The sequence below is a fragment of the Petaurus breviceps genome, unplaced genomic scaffold, assembly GCF_028583685.1.
Source record: "Petaurus breviceps papuanus isolate PSGF00001 unplaced genomic scaffold, PetGlider_PUasm1.0 90825, whole genome shotgun sequence".
NCBI classification, from domain to species: Eukaryota; Metazoa; Chordata; class Mammalia; order Diprotodontia; family Petauridae; genus Petaurus; species Petaurus breviceps.
Window position 1 is genome coordinate 3,844,091 of NW_027187353.1, and position 12,630 is coordinate 3,856,720.

General features: G+C 43.4%; 1 protein-coding gene across 1 annotated transcript in view; it reads right to left on the reverse strand.

Moving 5' to 3' along the window:
• SCAMP5 (secretory carrier membrane protein 5) overlaps positions 1-5,401 on the reverse strand; it is a 25,260-nt gene extending 19,859 nt beyond the window's left edge. Inside the window, exon 1 of the mRNA XM_069071170.1 lies at positions 5,116-5,401. The gene's annotated coding sequence lies outside the window, so the exon portion shown is untranslated. The remainder of the gene's footprint in view (positions 1-5,115) is intronic.
• Positions 5,402-12,630: the final 7,229 nt, after the last annotated feature.

The following is a 12,630-nucleotide window of genomic DNA, read 5'->3' on the forward strand; positions in this document are numbered from 1 at the left end:
CACACACACACACACACACACACACACACACACACACACACACACACACACACACAAAACTAGCCGTGTGACCTTGGGCAAGTCACTTAATCCCAATTGCCCTACCTTCCCCCCTCCAAAAAAGCAAAAAATAACAACAACAAAAAAGAAAGTTGGAAGGAACCTCCGTGGCCATCAAATCCAACCTGTGCTCCAGGAAGTTAGAAGCCAAATTGTCCAAACAAACCTATTTTCTGTTCCATGAACAAAACATTTCATCTCCCACATCTCCATGCCTTCATTCAGGCAAGGCTGCTGTCCATACTTGGTATGAACTCAGTCCTCAACTCCATCTCTTGGCATTCCCATCTTCATTCAAAACTCAGTTGCCCCCTCCTACATGTGATCTTCCACAATACCTCCCAGCTATAAGAGCCTTTCCCTGGGGGGGGGGGGGGAACTATTTTGGATTTATTTTGTACTGATTTATCCTTCTACATGTTTTTTCCTACTCTCTAGCTCCAAAAGAATGTAAATCCTTTGAGAGCAGAGACTGTTTTAGGTTTTGTCTTTGAATCCCCAACACCTAACAGAGTTCCTATCACATAGGAAATGTTTAATAAACTTATTGAATTAAATTAACATAAAGAAACTTATTCTCCTATCATCCACTCATGTACTACAAAAGTGGGAAGCAGAATGGAAAGTACTGCAATTCAGAAGAATCAAACCCCTACCCTCTGCTACTGCCCAGTTTACAGGCTAAGTACTCCTTTCATCTGTCTCTGACAGAACACCCTGCTTCTCTATTTTCTTGGAGACATCTTGGTCTTTCCCAGATCTGCTCACTCTGTACTTGGATCATCTTCCATTTTGCCCATGGGTTGCATTCATTATATCTCCCCTTCCCCTTTTACCTTTATTCCCTACCTCAGATACTTGAAATCTATTAATATTCTTCTAAAACATAACTTCTGTGGTATCATAGAATGACCCAAGAACTCACCGTAGCTCCCTATTGCCTCTCAGGACCAAAAATAAACTTTTCTACCTGGCATTCAAGGGTTTCCATCAAACAAATACCATTTCTTTGGTAGCAGAGACTATCTTGCCTTTCTACTTAATTCTCAGGCTTAGCACAGTGCTTTACACAGAGTGCTTAATGAATACCTTTTCCAACATTTTCTTTTTCATTTTCTTCATCACCAACTTCATCTTATTACTTCCAGACATTCCTTCTGTCCTGGTCAGACCATCCTACTCACTATTCCTTAACATGACTTCCCTGGGCCTCTAATCCTGTCACAATGTTCACTGATTTAATAAACACTTACTCTATACAGAGACAAAACCAGTTAAGATACAATACTTGCTCTGCTCCCCATGACTGGAATGCCCTTCCCAAGCCCTTCCCTCTGACTGTATAAGTCCCAGCGATCCTTCAAGGCCGGCCTCCAATCCCACCCCTCCCCCCTTTAGGAAGCAGATCCAGAACGCCCTGGTCCATACTGAATGGTTTCTTCCTACTTATCTAAACACTCATTTGCTACTTATGAAGAACCTTAGAGAGCTTCTATTCCAATTCCCTCAGGCCATTGTGCACTATGAATTCTCTTCTACGTCTTGCCTCCCCAACAATTCTCCCTGAAGGCAAGAACCCTGGCTTGGACCACTTCATATTCATATGCTTGGTAAACGTTTATTGCTGATGACAACAAGGACCCCTCTCCCACCAACCTTTTCTGTTCCTCTCAACAAATCACTAACCAATGTCATTACAGTCTTCAAAACTTGGCTTAAACATCTCCTCCAAGGTGTCATCTCTGATTAATTCTACTCTAAACTGCCTTCCTCCCAAACGACTACAATATTTTATATATCCCAATGGTATGGGCAAACCCAGATAATCCATTCCCATCTACACCTTTCTTGAGATAATACTAGGAAAAAAAAAAACAGAAGGGCTATTTTTATCTCTTCCCAGGCAGAAGAAAAGAAACATACAGACACACATAACTTACATTTGTAGACATGTTTATAAATTCAAAGGGTTTACATTTCAGGGGTGGATCAAGGGGTTCCCTGAATCCACCTGAAGAACCCAAGCTTTGGGGAGTGATTGCCTACAATCTGGATTCTTTCTTGCTGAGGGTGAACTGATTGACTATTGTGGGTCAGAGCCATGGCTATCTCCCCTTTGGCCCCAAAGGCTGCAGCCTCTTGGTCTAAAGAAAATGCAAAAAAAAAAAAAAAAAAGATGGAAATAGCATTCATTAATAGCAGCTGGGGCAATGAGTTTCTGGCTCCTAAGTAACTGTAGCCAGCCCTGGAAAATCAGTGGTAGAAGAACATGGAAGCCACATATATTCTCAATGTGTGGTCCCAGAAGAGTGGGACCACATGGCCAAGTAATGGGAGTTCTAGAATCTAGCCTTCTAGAAAAAAAAACATCTTGCTGGGTTGGAGGGGGTGGGGAATTGGGGGGGGGGGGGAGAAAGATCATGCATATATTCCCTTCAGCTGAAGATACAACAAGGGACTAAGACATGGGGACCAAAAGACCTGGTCTTCCACCATTACCCTAAGTTATTCAGATGTTGTCATTGAGTCATTTTTCAATCATGTCTCATTCTTCATGACCCCATTTGGGGTTTTCTTGACAGAGCTACTGGAGTGGTTTTTCCTTTTCCTTTTCCAGCTCATTTTACAGATAAGGAAATGAAGCAAATAGGGTTAAGTGACTTGCCCAGGGTCACACAGCAAGTAAGTGTCTGAGGTCAGATTTGAACTCAGGAAGACGCATAGGAGAATGGAGTGAAAGAGCTGGGAGATATTTGGCTTGAAGAAAAACTAAAGCAGAGAGATGGGATAGGGAGAGTTATGATTGTTGTCTACAATAATACACAGACAGAGCTGAGGGTTTAGGCTTGTCAGAGTTCATGTCATTGTAAGAATTTCCTAACAAACAATCAACTATCCTAAATATGGAAGTGACTTCCCCATCACCTGAGGCCTTCAGCCCACTTGTTGAGGCTGGTGTAGGCAGAATTTCTGCTCAGGTGTGTGTTGAGTTAGATAGCATCTGAGGTCCCCTGCAGCTCTGAGACTGCTTCTATGTACCCTTGACACTGTTGCTTCACTGAGCTCTGAGCAAATGCCTGCTGGGACATGATCATGGGGAAATGGAGCTGTGGTGCAGAGAAAAGAGCCCTGCCTGGGGAATCAGGAGACCTGGATTCTCTTGCTGCCTGTGCTATTTACTACATCTATGACCTTGGGAAAATGCCTTCCCCTCACTGGGCTTCAGTTTCCTCCTCTGTGAAATCAGGGTATTGGACTAGATGGTCTCCGTGGTACTGCTGAGCTCTAATTCCTTAAGTAGAGGAAGGGTACCAAAGGTAAGGAAGATGAGTTTACCAAGGGAATTACAGAGAAGACCATATAGTTCCTACAGCAGCTCACTTTATATCCATTATCTTGTCCACTCCCCACATCCCCATGAAATAGTGATGGGGACTGCAATTGTCTAGGGTAAGCTTAGGCACTGGAGAGTGGAAACAATTTGTTTAGGATCCCCCAGTACAAAAAAAAATAAAATAAAATAAAAACCAGCAGTCCTGAGCCCCATGTCTGAAAGCTCAGGATTTGCTAGGCATGCACTCCTCCTTTTTATAACCAAATCCCAAAGAATGTCCAGCCTTGCATAGGTATGCCTGAGTTTTCCTATCCAATTCACCCCACACCCAGCCCAGGAATCACTCCCCCTCTTCTCCCCTACCCCCAAATACCCACTTAAAGCAGGGAAACCATATATCTAATTCTATAGCACTTAGCTTGGGGCCAAACCTGACCCACCCCAGCCCACAGGTATCTTTCTTCTGACCTCCTGTATCACTTTGATTACTGGTTAATTTCTCATTTGTATGTTTTGTCATTCCAACTTGACTGTGAGGTCCCTAAGGGATCAGAAAATTTAGAATTGGAAGGGACCTTACAGTTCCATCTGGTCCAATCCCCCTCATTTTACAGATAAGAAAACTGGGGCTCCAAGAGATGAAGTCACTTGCCCAAGGTCACATAGGTAATAACAGACAGATCCAGGATTCAAACCCTCAGATTCCAGGCCGTTTTCTTTCCACTGTGCTATACAGCAGACCTCCTACTTCCATCCCCAGTGCAATCTAACCCAGGGCTGGGCACACAGTAGTCACTTTGTAAATATGTGTGGAAAGGCTGAATCATGATACTGACAAGAGAGATGCCCTCTGGCCCCCGTAGGAGAGATCAAAGGTGCACTACAAATAAGCCTGCACATTTCCCAAGCTGGGTATTCATTGGGCGGCACTGGCCATATCTGCCTTCTATTCCCACAATTTATCACTCTGAGGCTAAGGAATTTTTTTAAATACTGAATTCATTTTTTTTTTAAACTGTGCGGGATTTTATGACCATGCCCAAAACAGTCCTTTTCCTAGGTGGAAGAGAGAGAGCGTCTTAACTAGAGGCCCTACTAGGATCTCTCTTCCCCCACACACCCCCATGGCAGGGAAGGTATTAGAAACAGGAAATATCAGAGCTGGAAGGGACGAGAAGGTGGTTTCTAAGGAAAAGAAGTTGGAAACCCAGGCGATGGCATCAGGTCCACGAAACCTTACGTCAATGGCGGGGGGAGGGGGACGCAGCTCCAAGAGAGGAAGATGAGGGAAGGATGGGGAAAGGGGAGGTTTTTGCACTGGGGCCTTGGGTAGCTGCTTAACCTGCGAGCTCCCTGCTGCTTCCCCACCTGCTGCAGAGACCGCAGTCCAGGGAACATCCCACCCCCAGTCTATACAGAACGAAGGTCACCTGGGCTCTCCCTGACACACTATGCAGGTGAAGGGAATAAGGGGGGGCGCAAAGCGAAGGGAAGCAGAAAGGACATTCAGCCCGTTAACCAGTGTCCCCAGCCCAACGCCCCCGCCCCGCCCCCGCACCCTGTCCTCTGCAGCAAAGCCTGAAGCTCCAAGACCCAGAGCCTGTAATCCCGGATCTTTGGGGCTATGTATAGCGGCGGCCGGTCTGGGCCTCCAGCTCCCAACCCTACTGCACCGCTAACCGCCCCCCCACCCCCACCCCCGCTCCAGTCCCACAACTCACCCGCCCAAGGGCTGCTCCACTGTCAAAGAAGCAGGGATAGGGGTAGGGGGGAGGGGGGAGGGAGAAAATCTGTGAGCAGCCACGCAATGCAATGCAAAGCTCTGCAATGCAAGGGAAGGCAAGGCAGGAACGATGCACTCCGAATGGTGCAGCCCCTCCGCTCTAGGCTTCGGGGCTGGGAGGGGGCAAGCGCGCGCGTCCGCGACCCGGCTCCTCCTCGCGCTCCCGCTCCCGCAGCAGCGCGGCTGCCACCGCCTCCTCCTGCAGCAGAGCCTCTCGCGAGATTCCCCCCCACCTCCCCCGCCCCAATCCAATCCAACTCCAGCACCACTCAGGTTGTCGCGAGAGAGGACCCAACAGGCTGCCTGGGCTCCCACAACGCTGTCCGAGGTGCTGCGACCGGGGAGGGCTTGCAGGGCGCAGGTGGGCCAGCAGGGGGCGATGCGGGGGGCGGAGTCGGGATGCTGGAGGAAAGCAAGGAGTGAGGGAGAGGGGCAGTGACGAGGGATGGAGTGGGAGGAGAACAGTCGGGCAAAAAGAGAGAAAGGTTGGGAGGGAGAGACAGAAGTGGGGAGGACAGACTGTGACACATCAATCAAGAAAGAGACAGCAAAGAGAGCCGGAGGGAGGGAGAGAAAGAGATGGAGGGGGCAAGGAAGAGAGAAAGGAAAGGACCCTTCTCTGGGCCCGTTTCCCCATCTGTAAAATAAGGAAGATGGAAGAGATGATCCCCAAACTTCTGAGCCATTCTTTAGCAATTGTGAGAAAGAGACTGGTCCAGGGGGATAGATGCAAAGAACTGAGTGAGAGAGGGGGCAGAAACAGTGACAGAAAAGGGGACAGGGAAACATGGAAAGACAGAGCCAGATAAAAACACTGGGTGGGGATAGTGAGACAGACTCAAAAAACAGGCAAGGACAGAGAGAGGAGAAAAGACATGGGAAGACAGAGACCAAGCAAGGGTTGATAGCTACATGGAGATACATAGAGAAAGCCTGTGTAGCAGACACGTCTGTTTTTTTTTTCATTTAAAATGGTATTTACATAGTATACAGACTGTCATATTTCAGTTACCAGGGTAAACCACCCTGCTGCTCCTTATACGCCCACTCTGAACCCCTCTCTCAGCCCACCCACACAGTTCTGGGTCCTGAAAGGAAATTTTCTGGGGGAGGGAGACACTGAAAGGATTCTTTCCCAGGAATAAGGGCTAATTGTCTGGCTGAGGCCCTACCCAGATGGACCCTGATGCTTCGCCCTCACAGCTGCTTCAAAATGGAGCAGTGGCTAGAAGGAACTCTTGCAGAGACTAGGGTGATAAGGAGGGATGGAATCAGCACAAGAGAGATGCAGATCTTTCCCTTTTGTCAGGAAATGAGAAGAAAGTTGGGGGGGGGGAGAGAGTTGGCCTTCTTGGTCTTTATATTCTGCTAAGGTTTGCCAGACATCCTGGAGAATGGCTGAGGATCAATAGACCCAAGTTTCAATTCTGATTTGGATACTAACTTTATGTATGCTCTTAAACAAGTCATTTCCCAAATGTGGACCTCCATTTCTCCATGCATTAAATGAAGTTCAGAATTGCTAGGTTTTTATTTTGTTTTTTTATTTGTTGTATATATTTTTGTTTGTTGTTTTTTTTGTCCAAACCTATGATTTCATCAGTCAGTATAGAAAAGTCCAGTGAAGAAGTAACTGTTACCTTATAGGTTCAGTGGCCTGGTGTACAGAGAAGTTCAGTGGCTTGCATGTGGCCATACACCAGTAGGTATCAGAGTTAGTTCTAGATCTTCATGATCTTCATGACTCTCAGACTAGCATAACCACTATGCTACCTCTCTGGATGGTAAAATTAAATGAGATAATGGATCTGAACATGTTTCGGAAAATATAATAAAACCCTGGATGCATATAAGGAACATTAGAGAGAAAGTCTAGGGTCAGGGATTTTCAAGTATGTCTCTCCCAACCCCTAAAAATCAGCAGGGACTCCCCACCACAAGCAAGCAGTAGAATCATATGCTTGTCCAGATCCTCTTCTACCATCAATCTTTATCTTTGTATGGGGAAGTAGGTGGGGAGAACTGTGTGTTAGCTCATTCTTGGGTTTTTTAAACTAGGGCTTTTTAGTAAAGCCTTTATTATATCAACCAGAAGATTAGAAAATTAACAAAGAAATGGGAATACAAGAAGGATCTGTGATTCAACATGATGAAGGGGAGGGCTCCTAGGGTGGAAAAAGTCCTCACCAAGCAGATCATATAACTTAGTAGCTAAGTCTAGGGTAGGGGAGTTGCTAAGTCACTGAGAGATTATGACTTACCCAAGGTCATAAAGCTGATATTGCAGGGTACATTAAACTATGAATTGTTGGAATTCATGTCATAATGTTTGCTGTGAGATTTCTATGAGTCTTCCTAGGATCTGTACAAAGAAATGTTTGCTTCTTAGAATTTTATAATTTCAAGTGCCATCTTTGCTCCTGGGAAATAAAATATCTGCATTAAGGAGCAGCTAAGTGGTACCATGGATAGAGCACCAGACCTGCAATCAGGAAGACCTGAGTTCAGATTTGATCTCAGATACTTCCTAGCTCAATTGCCTTGGATAAGTTACTTAATCTATTTGTCTCAGTTTCCTCAACTGTAAATTGGGGATAACAATAGCACCTACCTCTCAGAGTTCTTGTGAGGATCATTGATATAATGTTTAAAAAGCATTTAGTGTAATGCCTGGCATATAGTAAGAACACATAAATATTAGTAACATTAATAACTATTATTATCATTGAGGCTCCTTTCCCTTATTGGGGTCCTTATGTATTCAAAGTATATTCTCCCTCCCCTATAAAATCTCAAGAGAAAAGTCTCTCCTTAAGAGGGTCTTTGCTTCTCCTTTTAAATAATCCAAGGCCATATCTTCATAACAGCCAGTTAATTAAGAGACTATTTTGGGGTGGCCAGGTAGCACAGCGAGTAAGAGCACCAGCTCCAGTGTCGGGACGACCTGAGGATCAACTCTGGGCTCCGATACTTAGCACCACACCCAGAAATAACTAGCTGTGTAACCTTGAGCAAGTTACTTAACCCCGATTGCTTAAAAAAAGAGAGACTAGACTCCTTGGAAAGTTGAAGACCCACTGTCTTGTATGCCTGTGTAGTTTTAATTGCTTCTCTCTTTCTTTTGCTTTCAACCCTAAAATTAACCAAGATCTCCCATCTCTCCAATTATAATTTTATGGATGATTGTCTGTCTGAGCCCAAATGGTACCATAACTACTGAAATCATAGATAAGGTCCTCTGCATTCCCATTGTTAGCTAACCTTAATTATACATTGACACCCCAATTCTATTTCTCTCATCTCCATGTGCAGGAGGCAGACGAACACTAGTACTGTAAATCTTGGTTATACATCTTCTCACTAGACAAAGTAATCTCAGAGGCCAAAGAAACAGAGCTATTGGGTTTTGTAAATAGTGCCCCTTAGGCTGTATTTTATTCCCTGCCTTAATGGAAACAACAGGATGAGCCTGACTGATTCTATCTTGAAGGAAGCCTCTACCATTGTAGAGATTTACTGCCAACATGAGATATTCTGATAAAACTAACCACTGCAAAATGCATTTTCCCATTGGAACAAATCTGACCTTTTGCAACTTCTGTGTCCCCAGGGCTTGCATATTTGTCCATTTCCATTCTGCTGTAGAATGCCACTGATTGGCTGCATACCCTATAAGTTTCCCAAAAAAAAAAAGCTATAAAAACCCAATCTATAGTCTGTGAAGTGAAAGCTGTTACCAGCCCAAACATTCTTCCCTAGTGCACTAATAAATTTCTTCTTCCTTTCAGTCTGGCTAGTCACTTTTTGACCTTAGAGATCTCATGATGGGTGAGATTCTCCCTGGGCTCTCATGGAACCCAAGCTGGGAAACTCCTACAACACCCATCAACCAGTTACAGTACTCAAAGATCTCAAAGCATAAATCTGGAAGTGGAAAAAACAGAGAAACTATGGTGCTCCTCTGTTAATCCTGAAGCCCCTGGAAAAAAAGCATGCATCCCTAACACATGTCAGAGATAAGAATTTTCATGTACCAAGGGGAAACTTGGGAAGCAAGGAAGACATCTTGGAAACTGCCACACCACCACCCCAATCTGGATGCAAATTTGGAGGACCACAGCATCTCCCTCCTATCTCCAGTATGCCTAAGGCCTTGACTGGTATACACTAGATCCTTTAATAAATATCATTTATACATGTAAGTCACCTTCTTATTCCTTCCTTCTCCTCCTCCTTCTTCTTACCTAGGGTCATACAGCTAGTAAGTGTTTGAGGCCAGATTTTAACTTGGGTCCTCCTAACTCCAGGATCAGTGTTCTATTCACTGAGTCACCTAGCTGCCCCATATGCATGTAAATTTCATATGTCTTTGCTCTTTTTTCCTTCCCTATTGTGGACACTGAGTTACCACACATTCATTTGGGGAGAACTTTGCCACCAAATGTAAAATGGAAGCGGGAAGGTGATATTAATCAAGACTCCTCATTTTAAACTCCCAGAACTCACATAGAGCCCCCATTCAAATTGCTGCCTTGAGTAGACCTAATTTATCGAGTAACCTTCAGATAGAATTTGAACCCAAGCCTTAGGGATTTCAAATCCAGCACTCTATCCACTACTCCCACTCAGCCTCTCAACAGATAATTTTTTTTAATCTAAAAAATAATATTTTAATTGTATTTTTCATTTTGTCCACTCTATATCCTCCCATTGTAATTTGGGTTATTTGTGATTTTGTAAATGTGTGATTTTGACTGTACAAAGATCACCCATTATGTTCAGCCATGTGGTATAGCTTTTGCTACAAGTCATTTGGAATCATTGAAAGGGTTCTGGTATTCCTCAATATCATTCAAAAAAGTCCTTCCTAAGTCTTCTGCTTCCTCTGATGTCTCAACTACTAAATCCAATGGCCTTTTCTCATTCTTCATCCTCTCAGACTTCTCTCCAACTCTTGACATTGTTACTGCCTTCTGCTTGTGGATACTTTCTCCTTCCTTAGCTCCCACAACACCTCTCTCTCCCTTTCTCTCTCTCTCTCTCTCTCTCTCTCTCTCTCTCTCTCTCACTAGTCTGTCTGTACTTGCTCAGGCTCCTTTGTTGAATCATCATCTATCTCCAACACATAAGCTCTGACTTCTTTTCTTCTTTCTTTACATTCTCTCTTGATGATCTTATCCACACCAATGGGTTTCATTATCACCCCTTTGCAGATGACTCAGATTTATATATTTGAGCTATTCTCTCCACTGGAAGTGAGTCCTACATCATGACCTTCCTAATGGACAACTCTACCTGGATGGGCATCTCAAACAGTATGTTCAAAATGTATCTGGTGTAGCAGCTAGAGCATCAGTCTTAGAATTAGGAAAATCTGAATTCAAATATCACCTCAGATAGCCATGTGATCATAATGACCTCTGGAAACCTCAGTTTCTTCATCTGTAATATGGGGAAAATTTGAAAATTACCTCACAGAGATATCATGAGGATCAAATGAGATCCTGTATGTAAAACATTTTGCCATGTCTACTGTCCAAGGATAATCCTGGTTAAATGCAAAGAAACGTATCACTATAAAATTGGTCACCAGGTGATTAATTGGGTTGGGGGGAGGGACTTTAGAAATTCATAAAGAACCATCTACCAAAGGTGGTAAGAAGGTTATGATCTCATATGTAGGGGTAGTGCCCATATGAAATCATGGATTTTTCCAAGAATCCAAAAGAATTACAGGAATAAATTACTTGTGTCTCATTTCAGAGACCCATTATTTCAGCAGGGTGGGTGCTCTTTCTACCAGTTAAATTCAATTCAACAAACATTTTACTGATATGCACAGTACCACACTTACACCAGCACAGAGGATAAACCCTCTGTAACTCAGTTGATGGGATTCAAGAGTTGTCATAAACAAAAACAAAGTCATCACCCCAAAGATAACTTGGCAACTAGACTCTCCAAATTTAGCTAAGCTGGTCCATGAACAAGAGACACCCAGTCCATCACCAAACCAGTACTTAAAGTCTTCCCAGCCTAGTAGGTCCTACCAAATGCTGTGCTACATTGGAATAGCTCTTAAGAGCCCAAGGTCACCTGGTCATATCCAATAAAGCTGAAATTCAAGAGAAAAAACATATCCCAAGGGATAACAGAACATACATTGGGTCTAATGAAAAGATGTACCTCTTTAAGCAAAGAGGTTCTAGCCAATAGATGAGCAATAGCCATGATGAGCAATTATTATTTATTTTAGTTTATTTATAGGAGTTTTTATGCTAATAATTTTATAGATGTGTACATATAGGATTTTGCCACTTTGTCCAAGGATAAATACAAAGACTCTCATCCAGGTGATGAGATATGATGAGATATCACCATCTACCAGGTGATAATTTTTTTTAAAAGCAATTGGGGTTAAGTAACTTGCTCAAGATTACATGGCCAGTTATTTTGTGTGGGTGTTAAGTATCGGAGGCCGGAACCAATCCCGGGTCTCCTGACTTCGGAGCCAGCGCTCTTACTCACTGTGCCACCTGGCCACCCTGGTGATAAATTTTTTAAGATGACAAGATTGGAATTGTCAGAATTAATAAGAACAATAGCATTTAAATGACTTTTTAAGGTTTCTGAAGCACTTTACAAATGTTATATCTCATTATATCCTCACAACAACTCTGAGACATAGGTGTTATAATTCCCACTTTACATATAAGGAAACTGAGGCAGAAAGCAGTTACACTTGCTCAAGATAAGACAGCTAGCAAGTATCTGAAGCTGAATCTTACTGACTCTAGGTCCAGTACTCTATCCACTACACTGCCTACCTGCCCACAGGTGACGAGATTGTGGAAAGGTAGGCACAATAATAATATATTGTTGGTAGAACTGTAAATCATTGCTACAATTCTGGAAAGCAATTTGGACTTGGGCTAAGAAACTAACTAAAATTTCCATACCCTTTGAACCAGAGATCCCATCATTAGGCATCAACCAATGAGAATTTGTTAAATAAGCCAGGTAAAAAAAGGTCAGTGATAAAATATAAGACCCCATATATACTAAAATAAAGCAAATTTGTAGCAAAGAATTGGAAACAAAGTAGATGCCTATTAATGGGGGAATGGCTAAAAAAAACTTTGCTACATGCATGTAATAGAATATTACTACACTGTAAGAAATGATGAATATGAAAAATACAGAAAACTGTGGGGAAGCACATGAAATGATGCAAAGTGAAGGAAGCAAAAGCAGGAAAACAATACATACAATGACTATGACATTATAGGTAGCTAGGTGGCACAGTAGATGGAGAACTGGGCCTGGGTTCAGGAGCTCCTGAGTTCAAACCCAGCCTCAGACACCTACTAGTTGTGTGACCCTGAGCAAGTCAATCTGTTTGCCTCAGTTTACTCAACTGTTAAATGGGGAAAATAATAGTACCTACCTCCCA